This window comes from Xenopus laevis, chromosome 2S (genome assembly GCF_017654675.1).
Source record: "Xenopus laevis strain J_2021 chromosome 2S, Xenopus_laevis_v10.1, whole genome shotgun sequence".
Classification (NCBI taxonomy): domain Eukaryota; kingdom Metazoa; phylum Chordata; class Amphibia; order Anura; family Pipidae; genus Xenopus; species Xenopus laevis.
In genome coordinates, this window is record NC_054374.1 from 88,290,027 (window position 1) to 88,303,318 (window position 13,292).

Sequence of the window (13,292 nt, forward strand, 5' to 3'; positions counted from 1 at the left end):
GGATTCTATACCAGCCCCACCCATAGCCGTAAAGCTGTCTTCTGTTCTGCTGATTCACTGCACATGCTCTGTGTTGTGTTACTGAGCTTAGTGACAGATGTACAAGATACTAACTATATATAATACAAATGCTAAAATATAGGGCCAATGCTGATTAGTAAATAATTATTGGTGCATGGCATCTCAGAAACAAAGTAAAATTAGCTTCTAAAAAAAATCCAAGATGGGAAACTCCTGTGACAACTCAAAAATATGGAACACTTCACAAATTCGAGTGTCATTCTTACACAGCGGCCATGCGAATCTTCTCTGTATCATTCCAGTTCTAGTATATGTGCTGACAAAGCAAGCACTTATGAATTTGTAAAACATTCCAAATGTTTGAGTAATAAACCTTTCTTGTTTGCATTTACATTTTTTGTAAAGTGTAAAATTTTTAAATCCTACGAGTGCTGTCCTTGGTCCTGTACAACTGTTTATCAGCAGATAGATCTGCACACCATTTATTGAAAAAGGTGTATATCACTCACAGAAATAAAATAACACTTTTTGTTTCGATAAATGGTGTCCGGATCTTTCTGCTGATATTCATCTATTTTTGGTCCAGCACACCAACTTGAGTGCGGACAATATGTCTCCATTCATCTTAAACCAATGCAAAAAGGCATATTATTATTTATAAAAATATATGTTAGATCAGAAGTTTGCTGATGCACATCTTATTGGTAAATACAGTTTTTTCCATAATTAAGAACTGCACCTTGCAATTTTTAAAACAAAGACTCCCTGCTGGTCTCTGTGGAAGCTTCCATTACCATGTTTCTGTCTGGTCTACTGCACAAATAGCTGATATTATGGAATCTGATCTGAACTATCATACATGAGAGAAAAGGTCCTCCCTAAGTTAGTTTGAGTAGTGAAGTATTTTGACATTTTCATGGACAGGCACTTTTGGCTGATAAAAAAAAATAAAAAAAAATAAGGCAACTTACAAGGACTCTTAGTCATTAACTATATAATAACAATATTATTATTAATAATAATAAGAAGATCAGTTATGAAACACAGGGGAAATATAGGCAATGATCTGAACTTGAAAATCCTGCATGTGTTTAGTAACACATACGTTTAGTAACAGTAAAACCTTCTATAGAACACAGAATGTAGAATTACCTATTGTCACTTATTAAAAATATGGCAACTCACAGGTGTTGATATTGTACTAATGACAATACTCCAGTTTGTCACCCATGTGTCAGTTCAGCTTCACTGTATACTTGGAGACCGATTTATCCATTTTTATTAATTGTGAAAAATAATGTAATTTTAAGCAAAGTTACAAAAAAACTTCATATATATACCTCCCATTGATTTATACAGAAGCTTGATGTTTTTTGGATTATTATTATTCCCATTAGAATATTCAAGATTTTATTTATGGATGAATCTTTAAAAATCACATCCAGAAAATCAATTTTAATAAACAGGCCTTTAGAACTTTCTCTAATCTTCATTATTTTATGATTTCAGTGAATTAATTCTGACATCTGGAAGCAACAAGCTATAATAAATCAATGTCAATGATTACGCTTGTAACTGTGCTAACTCTAAATGGTAGATCACCAAACAGAGGAAAGGGTAGGGGATACAAAACTTTGGCAGGTCATGAAATAATGCAATGAACCAAGGCAGACTTTATTGGACAGCTTCTTACAGGTGTGGCAGGTACCGATTGGGTCACTGGTTGCCGACAAATATTTAAGATAAACAATAAGCATTTCTCTGTGGATCCTCACACATAAAGCATTTGTTTTCCAAAAAGCATTCAAAGCCTCTGTCCTATGGAAATGCACTAGCAGAGTACTTTTAACTGTTAACAAGGCCCCATCTCCCAATAACACTTTCCACCTAATTCTGTCCAGCATACATTACGTCCAGCATACATTGCATGAGCTTCTCCCAAGATGTTTTAGTACAGCTCCCCCAGGTTCCCACTAACTTACTCCTGACTCCTTCAATTGCCAAATACTGACCCCTCATCTGGAAATCTCTTTGCTATGACTAAAATATTTTATAACGTGGCCATTTAAACGTTTAACCTTTTTTTATTGACATGAGAGATGGCAGTCTTCCTTTGGTTATGATTGCTTTGTTCTGGTTTGTTAAAACATGTGTTTATTAAAAAAAAAAGCAACCCATCTGCCTAATAAACAATAAATATAAAAATAATAATAAAAATAATACAGGAAATGTGTTTTTATACACATGATTAGGCATGTGGCTAATAAACCTACAGTATATTTGTGTTTATTAAAGTTTGATTCAAGGATACCTTTTACACCAACAACAGGTCTTCGGTTTCTTGTTTTCCCCCTTAAGTCTAACTCATGCATGCTTACATAATGAGTCTGTGTGTTACTGTCTCCCTTACAACAAACATGTGTATTTTTCATTATTCCCATGCCTCTGCAAGACTGTGCTGGATTCATGTAGAACACTCGGCTGTACATTTTAACCTATTGCCAAATTCAATGCACCTTCTGTTTTTGTATTCACTTTGCATCCACAGAACATGAAATAATAAGTGTTCTATGCTAGAACACTGAGCACAGTTGCTGCAAAGAGCTTAAGATACAGCATCTCGCTGCCAGTGTCTGCCCTAGGGAGATTACAGACTGAAAAAAGGGGCAAGAAAAGAATGTGTCAGCTGTAGAGAACAAGGCAAAAAAGAACAGACAGTTTGTCACAAAGCAGAAAGAGATGCAGATCGAATATGAGTCCAAGGTAGAAAGATTAAAGTCGACATAGGGAAAATGGATACGATTCAAGACAGCAAATAGAATGACTGTAATGAAATGGTTATTTGAGTATAGAAATTACAGACGCAAAGTAAAACCAAGAATATATGGTATGTGTTAGCTTGGATAACGGTGAAAAACTAAAAGATGGACAGGAAAAATACATTTTTGTAAAGATAATCAGTAGGAGAACAGAAAAACAAGTTCAACCTGAATTAATGCCTTCAAATAAAACCAGGAACGAAAACACAAATATTTCATAACCTCCTATACCAAACCTTTTACAATTATGTCAAACATGGCCCAGAAGATATTTCCAATACTCCAATCTAATTACCAGCTTCTTGGCCCTCCTCCTTATCAGCTGTTATCATTTCCTCTGCTTGTTTTTCCCCTTTTTTGCAAAACCATTCAGCCTTCCTTCTACTAATGAAATAGTCTTTTGTTCATTTGAAACAGATAAATCACACTGATTATGAACATCCCCTCTCATTACCTTCTCCCTCGGGATCTATCACCTCATCCATACTCATTTCCCTGCCTCTAGGCTTTGTAAGCAGTTTTCCGTAATGCCATGATACTGTATTTAAACAAATGTTTCTCTAACATATTTTCCTGACTATGCAATAAATGCAGTCAATTATTTACTCAAAAATTTTTTATTTTTTGAACTAATCTTTGTGCACACATCTTTTGCTTTTAATCTTTTGAATCTTTATTATACATTTGAAACCAGTGTTTTGGTTTCATTTGTGTACTATGAAACTATGATTTTGCATTTGTACTAACTGTTTGATTGCTTAGAAAGTGCAATCATTGCACATGTAAAAAAAAATCCAATCCAATGCAAATACAAAAATATAAAAGCTTGAATTGAATAAGTGATTTACATTTTCCCTATGACAGCTGCCATTCACTTCTACATGACCTTGCAAGCTTTAAGATGCCAAAAGTCAAGTTTTTGACTTGATATACAATCTTAATTCATGCAAAACAAACTTCATAAAACAATTAGTTACAAAAGCAGATCTATCATCAAAATCATGACCTAAAGTAACTTTAGGGGCCTATTTACTAACATTTGAATGTCTATTTTTTAAAGAATCTCTTTTTCTATTTCTCTAAAAGGCTAAAAATTCGAGATTTATACAGTGTAAAAAAATATGAAAAACTAATACAAAAAATCACCAAGTAAAAGTTGTTGGGATCCTATATAAGTCAAGATCCTATTGGACCATTTTTTATCAATTTGGAATTTTAGATATTTTCTAATTTTTTTGAATGGGATTCTTGGGATTTTTGATGGGATTCAGAAACTCTTCATCACCGATTGTAGAATGGTTCTCCCAAAAGCTGCCTCCTGGGAAGCCTGAAGGTCTAGTCTATAATGCTTGGAAAAAGTGTGAAGATTCGACCATGAAGCCACTCAATTTTTCTGCCCAAGAGATAGCCATAGCCCGAGTTGAATGTGCTCTGATAAATATCGGGGAGAACAATTATCTGCAAAATAAAAGGTCTGGATAGTATCTTTGACCCATCTGGCCAAAGATAATTTTGAAGCTGCCTTTGTTTTCCCAAAAAAAGAAATGAAGTTTTCAGATTTTCTAAACTCTTGTGTTCTTTTGATGTACTCCTTGAGAATTCTACCCACATCGAGGGAATGTAGCAGCACCTCTTCAGGAGTATTAGGCTCTGGTAGAAATGTAGGAAGGCAAATCTCTTGATTTATATTAGACCAGGATGATACCTTTGGTCTGAATGGTGGAGTTGTTCTTAATAACACATAATCTTGAAAATACCTGATGTAAGGTTCTTTTATTGATAAAGCTTGAAGTTCACTAACCCTCTTGGCTGATGTAATTGCCGTGAGAAACAATGCCTTGTAGGATAAATGCTTCATGTCTGACCTATTCAAGGGTTCAAAAGGATTTCCACACAGTTTCTCCAAATTTAAATGGTATGGATTGTAGTACTGTCGGACTGAGCTTTACCGCAGCTTTAATAAATCTTTTGAGAGGATTTTCTGAAAGCCTTATCCCCAGAAATGCCGATAATGCAGATATTTGAACATGGGGGTTTCCACAGTGGCTCTTCTTAACCCCCATGCTAGGAACACCAGACCTGCTGGCTCCCAGCCTGTCCCCAGCTCTCTTGGAGCTGATCTCAATAAAAGAAAAAAAAAAACAATCTTCCTGCCTGGTATTCTGCAGAATATAAACATGAGGGGAGGAAGAAGGGGTGGGGTTTTATAGGGTTCCACTGCTTTGTATACAGTTCATTAGACATAAATTACCTAGTGCATTGAAATGTATAGTTTTGTTGTAAATTCTGGAGTAACTTTGGCATCTGCTATTTTACAACTAGCACTGGGAATGCAAATGATTTAGCTATATAAATTGGTATTTGAATTTACACCAAATTTTACATTAAGAGAATTTAACCTGTTATATTTTAAATTAAATACATATTATACACAATTTCTATGCATAAATGCATTATGCCTGCAAATTTACTTAATTTCTTGTACATGTGCCCAGGAAGCAATAATAAAAAAGAGAAGAACATACGTTGCAGTAAAAAAAATAGACATGAATATAAACACTGGATATTGATATAATACTAGCAGTGGGGTTTTGTCCTAGCCTCCAATCTACCAAAACCCAAAAAACCTAAGGACTGTTTATTTAAGAACTTTCTACAAATATGAACTTTTTGACAGATATACCCACTGATTGTACTTTAGTTAATCCTGGATGCATTTCTTAGCTGCATAAGTGAGTGTTTTATGTAAAGTTTTATGTAAAGTACTGCATACAGAAGGGGCGATGCAACCAAAAGGAGCAGCACGTATGCATTACTTGGAACACCACTATGTTGCACATTTATAAAAACATGCTCGTCAAAAAAAAAGTTGGCAAAATGTGAATGTGATTTTGTGGTAATTACTGCTCTAACACTTGTGTCTAGACATTAGTAAATGAGGGGCTTAATGGGGCATTTCACTTTTTGTACTTTTAAAATGAGAACTACAGTATGTGGCTTTCAAAACCTTATAATACTTTATGTACATTTACTGCATTTCTGTAAAAAAATATTTTGAAAATTTTGGATATTTGTACTTTCATACATAGTTACATAGTTAAAAAGACCAAAGTCCATCAAGTTCAATCCCTCCAAATGAAACCCAATGTCCATACATACACATACTGACACTGATCCTTCTGTACACTCACATAAACTGCACATGCCAATATCTATACCAATTGTAAATTTTAGTATCACAATAGCCTATGATAATTTGCTTATCCAAGATATTATCTAAACCACTCTTAAAAAAAATTACAATCAGCCATCAAAACATAATCTGGCAGGGCATTCCACAGCCTCACTGCCCTCACAGTGAAGAATCCCCTACGTTGCCTCGTCTAGTCTGAAGAGGTGGCCTCTGGTGTGGTGATCCTCTTTATGGTTGAAGGAGAAGGAAAGCCTAACATTACGTAAGCTTTATCAGAATGGTCTATATAAATACACCAGAAAACCTTCAAAGTAATGCTGCTCCTCTGTCAAAAGAAACGCCACATTTCTTTTCTTCTATTGTGTTCACATGAGCTTCTGTATCAGACTTCCTATTTTCAGCTTAAACCTCCAGGGCAGGACTTGCGCATGCTCAGTTTGCTTCTATCTCCCCCTCCCTTTCCCCCTCCCCACCCTGCTGTGATCTGTACAATTTACCGAGTTTAAAGGGTTAATTTTCTTCTGTGTTCTCATCCTCTTCTGACAGTTGCCAATATGGATCTTGTGGGAGCATGCACAGTAGAAGCTGATTCGGGACATTGATTTAACTGTGCATACTCCTCCAAGATCAGTGTAACTGCTCTACAGAAGAGGATGAGAACACAGATGGAAGATGTCCCATTTGAACTCCGCTACACAACTCTGCAAATTTAAAGCAGTTCAGAAGCAGGGAGACTTCTAAAAAGAATAAATACTGCAGGCAGTGAGCTTGGAGCGAGGACAGTGAAGCAAGCAGCGGAAAGGGGTGGAGGGTTCAAGGGTTTATTTCTCCATTTTAATGGCCTATTTTAGGCAACTTTTCAATTGGTCTTCATTATTTATATTTTATCATTGGACTCTTTCCAGTTTTGAAGTGAGAGTCACTGACCCCATCTAAAAAACAAATGCTCTGTAAGGCTACACTTTAATTGTTATTGCTACTTTTGATCCCTCATCTTTCTATTCAGACCATCTCCTATTCATATTCCAGTCTTAATTCAAATCAATGCATGGTTGCTGAGGTAATTTGGGACCTAGCAACCAGATTGCTGAAACTGCAAACTGGAGATCTGCTGGATAAAAAGCTAAATAACTCAAAAACCACAAATAATAAAAATTGAAAACCAATTGCAAATTGTCTCAGAATATCACTCTCTACATCATACTAAAAGTTAACTTGAAAGCTAACAACCCCTTTAAGCTTGTTTTAGAACTTCTATACAAAGCATGTTAGCATATTATACAAAATTCCCATAATTCTTCTTATGATGTCTCATGTAAGTATGCTAATGAATGTCATTCACAGATGACTTTTGTATATGGCAAGAAAGGGGCAGGTTGGGATCAAAAAAGATTTTAATAGATAAAAGAGAAAATGGATATTGTCATTGAATACACAACTGCAGTTGCAGACTGTATTTTTATTGAAATGCTATGATTAATCTACACATTGTGTTGATTTTTATGCTACTTATTTTATATCACAGCCTCTGAGCACTTCTTCAAAAAGCATATTTTTAGAAATGTCTTCTAACTTGCCCTAATCTCTTCTGTGCCTAACTTTTCAGCTGGCTAGAACTAATTACATTGTGTTGCACACTATACAAAAGAGCCACAAGACCATAAATCTTGCCAGCAAACGACATAAGATTTACAGTATGCTGTTGCTCACATCTGCATTCCAAGTGTAATTTGTAAAAAGCCTGCATATCCGTATTATCCCTGAGCTTTTGTTGTTATTTTTCTCAGATACATTGCTGTGTGAAGGCAATAACCATAGAGAATATAAATAACAAAAAGTGAATTCGTGACAAAATATAAAAGTCCAAGGTAAATGAGTGCACACTGGGAACCTTTCCATAGGTTTTACTTTAATACCATAATTTTATTAAGTTAATTAAAAAACAGGCCAATATTACGTATATTATGGGAAGGTAGGGCTCTCCTTAAATGCTCGCTCTCCCAACCCCCGCTTAATGGTGTCCTTGGAAGAGATCATGCTAAACAAAGAGAAAAGCAGATATGGAATAGACGGACACTTCAACAAAAAAATAAGCTTGAAAACATTGTGTAGGTTTATTGGACCAACGTTTCAGTTCCTCACAGGAACTTTCATCAACAGACAGCTACATAATATCCAGCATATGAGGGCAATAAGCATTTTTATGCAACTCATTTATGTACCTTTCTTTCTTACCTTTTGGTTGCCTAGCAACCGACTTGGCGCAATTATTTGAATTTAAACGCCATACTGTGCACTCCTTTCCATCTCCCCTGACAAAAGTTCCTGTGAGGAACTGAAACGTTGGTCCAATAAACCTACACAATGTTTTCAAGCTTATTTTGTTGTTGAAGTGTCCTTGGTGTGCCGTCTATTCCCCCAAATATATATATATATATATATATATATATATATATATATATATATATATATATATATATATATATATATATATATATATATATATATACATGTTAATAATAATGATAACAATAATAATATAGATAACAGCGCTGATTATGTCCAGGCAGCAACCTTGACTTTTTATAATGTTCCAATTATATATAAATATATACCACTGAATTAAGTAACTTACTGCTGATATTGGGGTGCATGAGAATGGATCTACTCCTTCAAAATACAAACGATTCAGTAGGTCACAGCACTCCCATAAATTTTTTGCAATATATATATTTTCAGCAATATATATATAAGTCCAGACAGAAATGTTACGTTTTCTAAAGCATCCACTTTTTTTTTTATCAAGCCATAAATGTCTGGTCCATCACAGATTAAAAAGCACATTAAAGCACATGTTACAACAACCACATGACAGATAAATCTGTCCCTGAGTGTTCAGTTATACCAAATTCAAACCTATACAATCCAAAGCTCTCAAGTCATAAGACCATTTTTTTTAGGTGATTCAATTCCATTTCGTGTATTTGGCTTCAATTTGAATATGTTGGCTAGATTTGGTATGGCATTCTGCTAAATCATTTGTTTATCAATAAGTATTCCACCAAATCCAGAAATATGAAGTGTAGTGCTTGTGTAGTGTGCTAACCTGCATAAACCATCATTCCTCAGTGTTAAGTCCAGGTAAACCTAACCTTTACATTTTATTGTACTTGTATATGTGACATTTAAGAAATATGGGCTGACTACTTGGGAGCCTTGGTAGTTAAGGTTACTGCATATTTAACTGTCATTTTATTTTATTTTCTACTGATGTATTTCATTTTTCAGCCAAATGTAATCTTAATATTACACCCACCTTCACAGAAACCTATTTATACCTGTAATATTGTTTTAATAACTGATGGTATAGTAGAAACAAACCACCTTGCTTTAGAATTTGTAACATATCATTCAGCCCAATAAAACACTTTTATGGTTCCATAGTTTAGGATGGAAAGCAGGAAAAAATAATTTAGTTCTATTTATCAGAGTGTATCTTTAACAATCAGACATTCAACTTGGTTGTATTGTTTAATATTAGAAAATAGCTAAAGAAGAACTCCTCTATTCTGCCCTTGGACAAGATAAATTAGAACTCTTCAGGCATTAATAAGATGGATGTGAGCAACATTCTGTATAATTTCAACGGGGAAACCGTGCCATTTTTAACTGCCTCTAAATAAAAATATCTGAAACAGTTTTCATAAAATAATGAAGAATATGAGTAGCACAGCACATACTTTGGTATAAATCCAGACATTCTGCTTCTTAGTTGTGCATAGCACAGTGCTCTTTTAAGCATTAGCCGTACTCAGTCTGGTAGATACTTGGCAAACATCTTATTTGCAAGTTTCCAACAACAGTGAGGTGCTTTTTGGACAGAATGATAAATGGCTATTTTGGGAAGAAACATTTTTAGTCAGTATGAAAATATATACCAAAAAAGCACAAGAACCAACACATCTCTTGATTATTCAATAAGTTCTAAACCAGTGGTGCCCCCCCCTTTGTGCATAGGCCCATACTAAAGAGCAAATCTCTATGTGCTTGTTTGCTATCCTGGATACTCCTGTATATTTATCTTGATTACTTTTACAACACTATCTTCACATATTTGTAACCTAGTTATGAGTTAAGGGGTTGTTCTACTTAAACTGAAAATAAGACTCCTAATCCTAGAATTAAACCCTTGCATACATTTTATTATAGCATTGCACACCACAGGTTTTGGGGATTGCCAAATGCCAACGAAGAGTGAGTCCCATTCCAGCAAATTCTTTTACTTTTAATAATTGTGAACATAAATGGGGTTGAATTCGGACTCACATAATTTAATTTATGCTAGAATGCACTTTGCATCCTGTCTTCCAAGTCATAAATGAGTCCTAATTACTTGCTAGCATTGCAAGCAGAGGAATTTCCTTGATAAAGAAATTTGGAGAAATAAAGCAAAGAAAAATAATTACTTATTTATTGTTATTATTTTTATGTATTTATAAAGCATCAATCTAGTCTCCAGATGTATTCATTAACATATTCTCTAGTGATTAACAACAAGTGGCTCTGGAGCAACATGTTGCTCACTTACATATTGGATATTGCTTCCAGTGGCCTCAATGCAGGTTCTTATTTTTGAATTCCTGCTTTGGAGGCAAATTTTGGTTGCATAAAATCATGTGTACTGACAAATACTGCCTACTGTAGACTGTTCACATAGGGACTACCAAATCGCCAACCTCAGCCCTTATTTTGCACCATCCAGGAGGTAAAAAAAAAAAAAAAAAAAATAGGGGACCTCCATGTCTGTACGCATTGAACATACAGATTTATGTAAAACTAATAATCAATATAAGATGTAAAGAGGGCCATCTCCAAACAAGTTTCCATATTTAAATGTAATATTGGCATTAGAAAAATATATGGGACAAATAAAGAAAGACGCTTAAGTCAACATAAGTGATCAGTGAAATTGGCCAAAGAATTCATGAAACTGTGGAAAATAGACAGGAGGGCCATGGAGTGGTTTGATCTGATTGGCATATGTGGAAGGCAAGGGATACACAATAATGATACCCATAGAACAGTTACTGATGTAACATTGGCCAGAAATATATGGAGAACATTGCCTTCATTGAAATTTGGCTTTATTTACACAAACATCATCGTTCCAAACAGCAGCGGGTATATGTACGTACGTGTGCATACTTATATATGTACATACGTATATGTGTATACACCCACTGATGTGTGCTTAAATAAAGCCAATTTTCAATTATGCCGATGTTCTCCTTATATTCCTGGCCAACATTACATCAGCGAGTGTGCTAATAGTATTTTGAAGTTGGCATTGCTGTGGAGGTGCCATGATCTATCGAGAGTAGCTACCGGGAGGAGAAAATGCCAGGAGAGCATTGAGCTCCACTGATTTTTTCCCGATGTTGTTTATGATACAGAATAATGTCTGCAGTTTTTCCCCAATTCAAAAGACCATGCATTTTTTTGGAAAAACAAAAAAAAGTATTGTGCAATTCTAATGCCGATTATCAAAAATGTCACTAGCAAAACCGCATATTTTACTGTGAAACGATACCACCCAAAAAAGTTTGCTTGTCCCTAGTGGCTTTTAACTGAAAATTAGGAAATTGCAATTCAAAGGCAAACTTCAAAAGAGGTATCCTGCTAGAGAGATTTGGCTTAGGTATCTTGTACATCATTATGGAAGCGTGCCCTGAGTCCAAAACTAATATGACGTATTTGGCCCAGCAGGTATTCAGGTAATTTTAACCCTTTATTATGTTTTGCTGCAACATATTATTTTCTGGATGGCTTTGTATGCAAGTAAAATATGAAAATAAATCTCTGCTTGTCTTTAGCAACCCTTCAAAGAAAATGGATGTACATGACTTCAGGCAAAGATTAAAGAAAGCAAATTTATCAGACAAATTCTGTTTTGTTTTCATTCTCCCAAACGTGTTGTGTACTACTTCTGTTCAATTTAATAGTGCAGTTCTCTTTTTCAGCTGCAAACCTACATTTCACAGAAATTACTAACCAAATTCTATTAATATAACAGTGTCATTTTAGCTTCCATCTTAAGGTAAGCTCCTTTATTAAAGCGTGTTCTGAATTTGTTTTTATATAATATGTTATGATGCAAGCTAAAATGCTCTTCTAGTCAAGGGCTTGAGCTCTAGCTAGCATTGTGTTTTTCAGTTGGTTTATTTTTTTCACACCTTGAAATTAAAGGGCTCACGGTAGGGACAAGAAAGATCAATTCTTTTTTTATTTATTTTCATATTAGTTCTGTATATTTTTATAATGGGCATGGGTGGCTTTTATGTTTGCTGTTTTCTATTGTGCTCTAATGTTGTTAAAGCCTCCAATTCTTTCAGTATAAGGCTAATTTAGACCACTATATGAAAACACTGAGGGGCACATTCGCCAAGCTCGGGTGAATGAATAGAGGGAAAAAAACTCGAATTTCGAGTCGTTTTTTGTGCTCCTCGACTATCGAATTGGCGTAAATTTGCCTGGGTAGAATGATTCAAATAGATCGAGAGGAAAAACGATGCGACTATTCGCCCATTCGATAGTCTAAGTACTGTCTCTTTTAAAAATACTTCGACTGCCTACTTCGCCAGATTAAACCTACCAAATGCTTTAAAAGCCTATGGGAAAGTCCCATAGGCTTGTTTTCTAAGTTTTTAAACGAATAAAAAGGCATTCGATCGATCATTCGATCGAATGAAAATCCTTCAATCGAATATTCGATCGTGCGACTATTCGCCGGTCGAATATTTGCCCATTTGACTATTCGACGGGCGAATATTTGCCCATTTGACTATTCGTCGGGCGAATATTTGCCCATTCGACTATTCGCCAGCGCGTAAATTCGCCTGAATTCCCTATTCGATTCTATTCCCCAGTCGAATTTCGAGGGATTTAACCCCTCGAAATTTGACCCTTGATACATCTGCCCCTGCCCCTGTTTTAACATATTGTTAAATATTTTTATAAATTCATTTTGTAGATATGACAAAAAGCTACTTTTAGGGGCCTATTTATGAAACCTCGATTTTTTCTGGTTTTGTTTTTAGGGGGAAAACTCCAATTTTTAAAGGAAAAAAAATTTAGTTTTTCAAGATTTATTATGCTCCAAAGCTGCTAAAAATTCTATAGCGCAAACCTGTCAAAATCTTGTAAAAATAAAAGGCAGATGTCCTTTTAGCAATTTGAAGATGTTTCTTTCCTGCATGATC

General features: G+C 35.0%; 1 non-coding gene across 1 annotated transcript; it reads right to left on the reverse strand.

The window, feature by feature from the left end:
* Positions 1–246: 246 nt before the first annotated feature.
* Positions 247–353, reverse strand: LOC121400830. The gene has a single exon (XR_005965956.1). It is a non-coding gene; the product is annotated as a U6 spliceosomal RNA (small nuclear RNA).
* Positions 354–13,292: the final 12,939 nt, after the last annotated feature.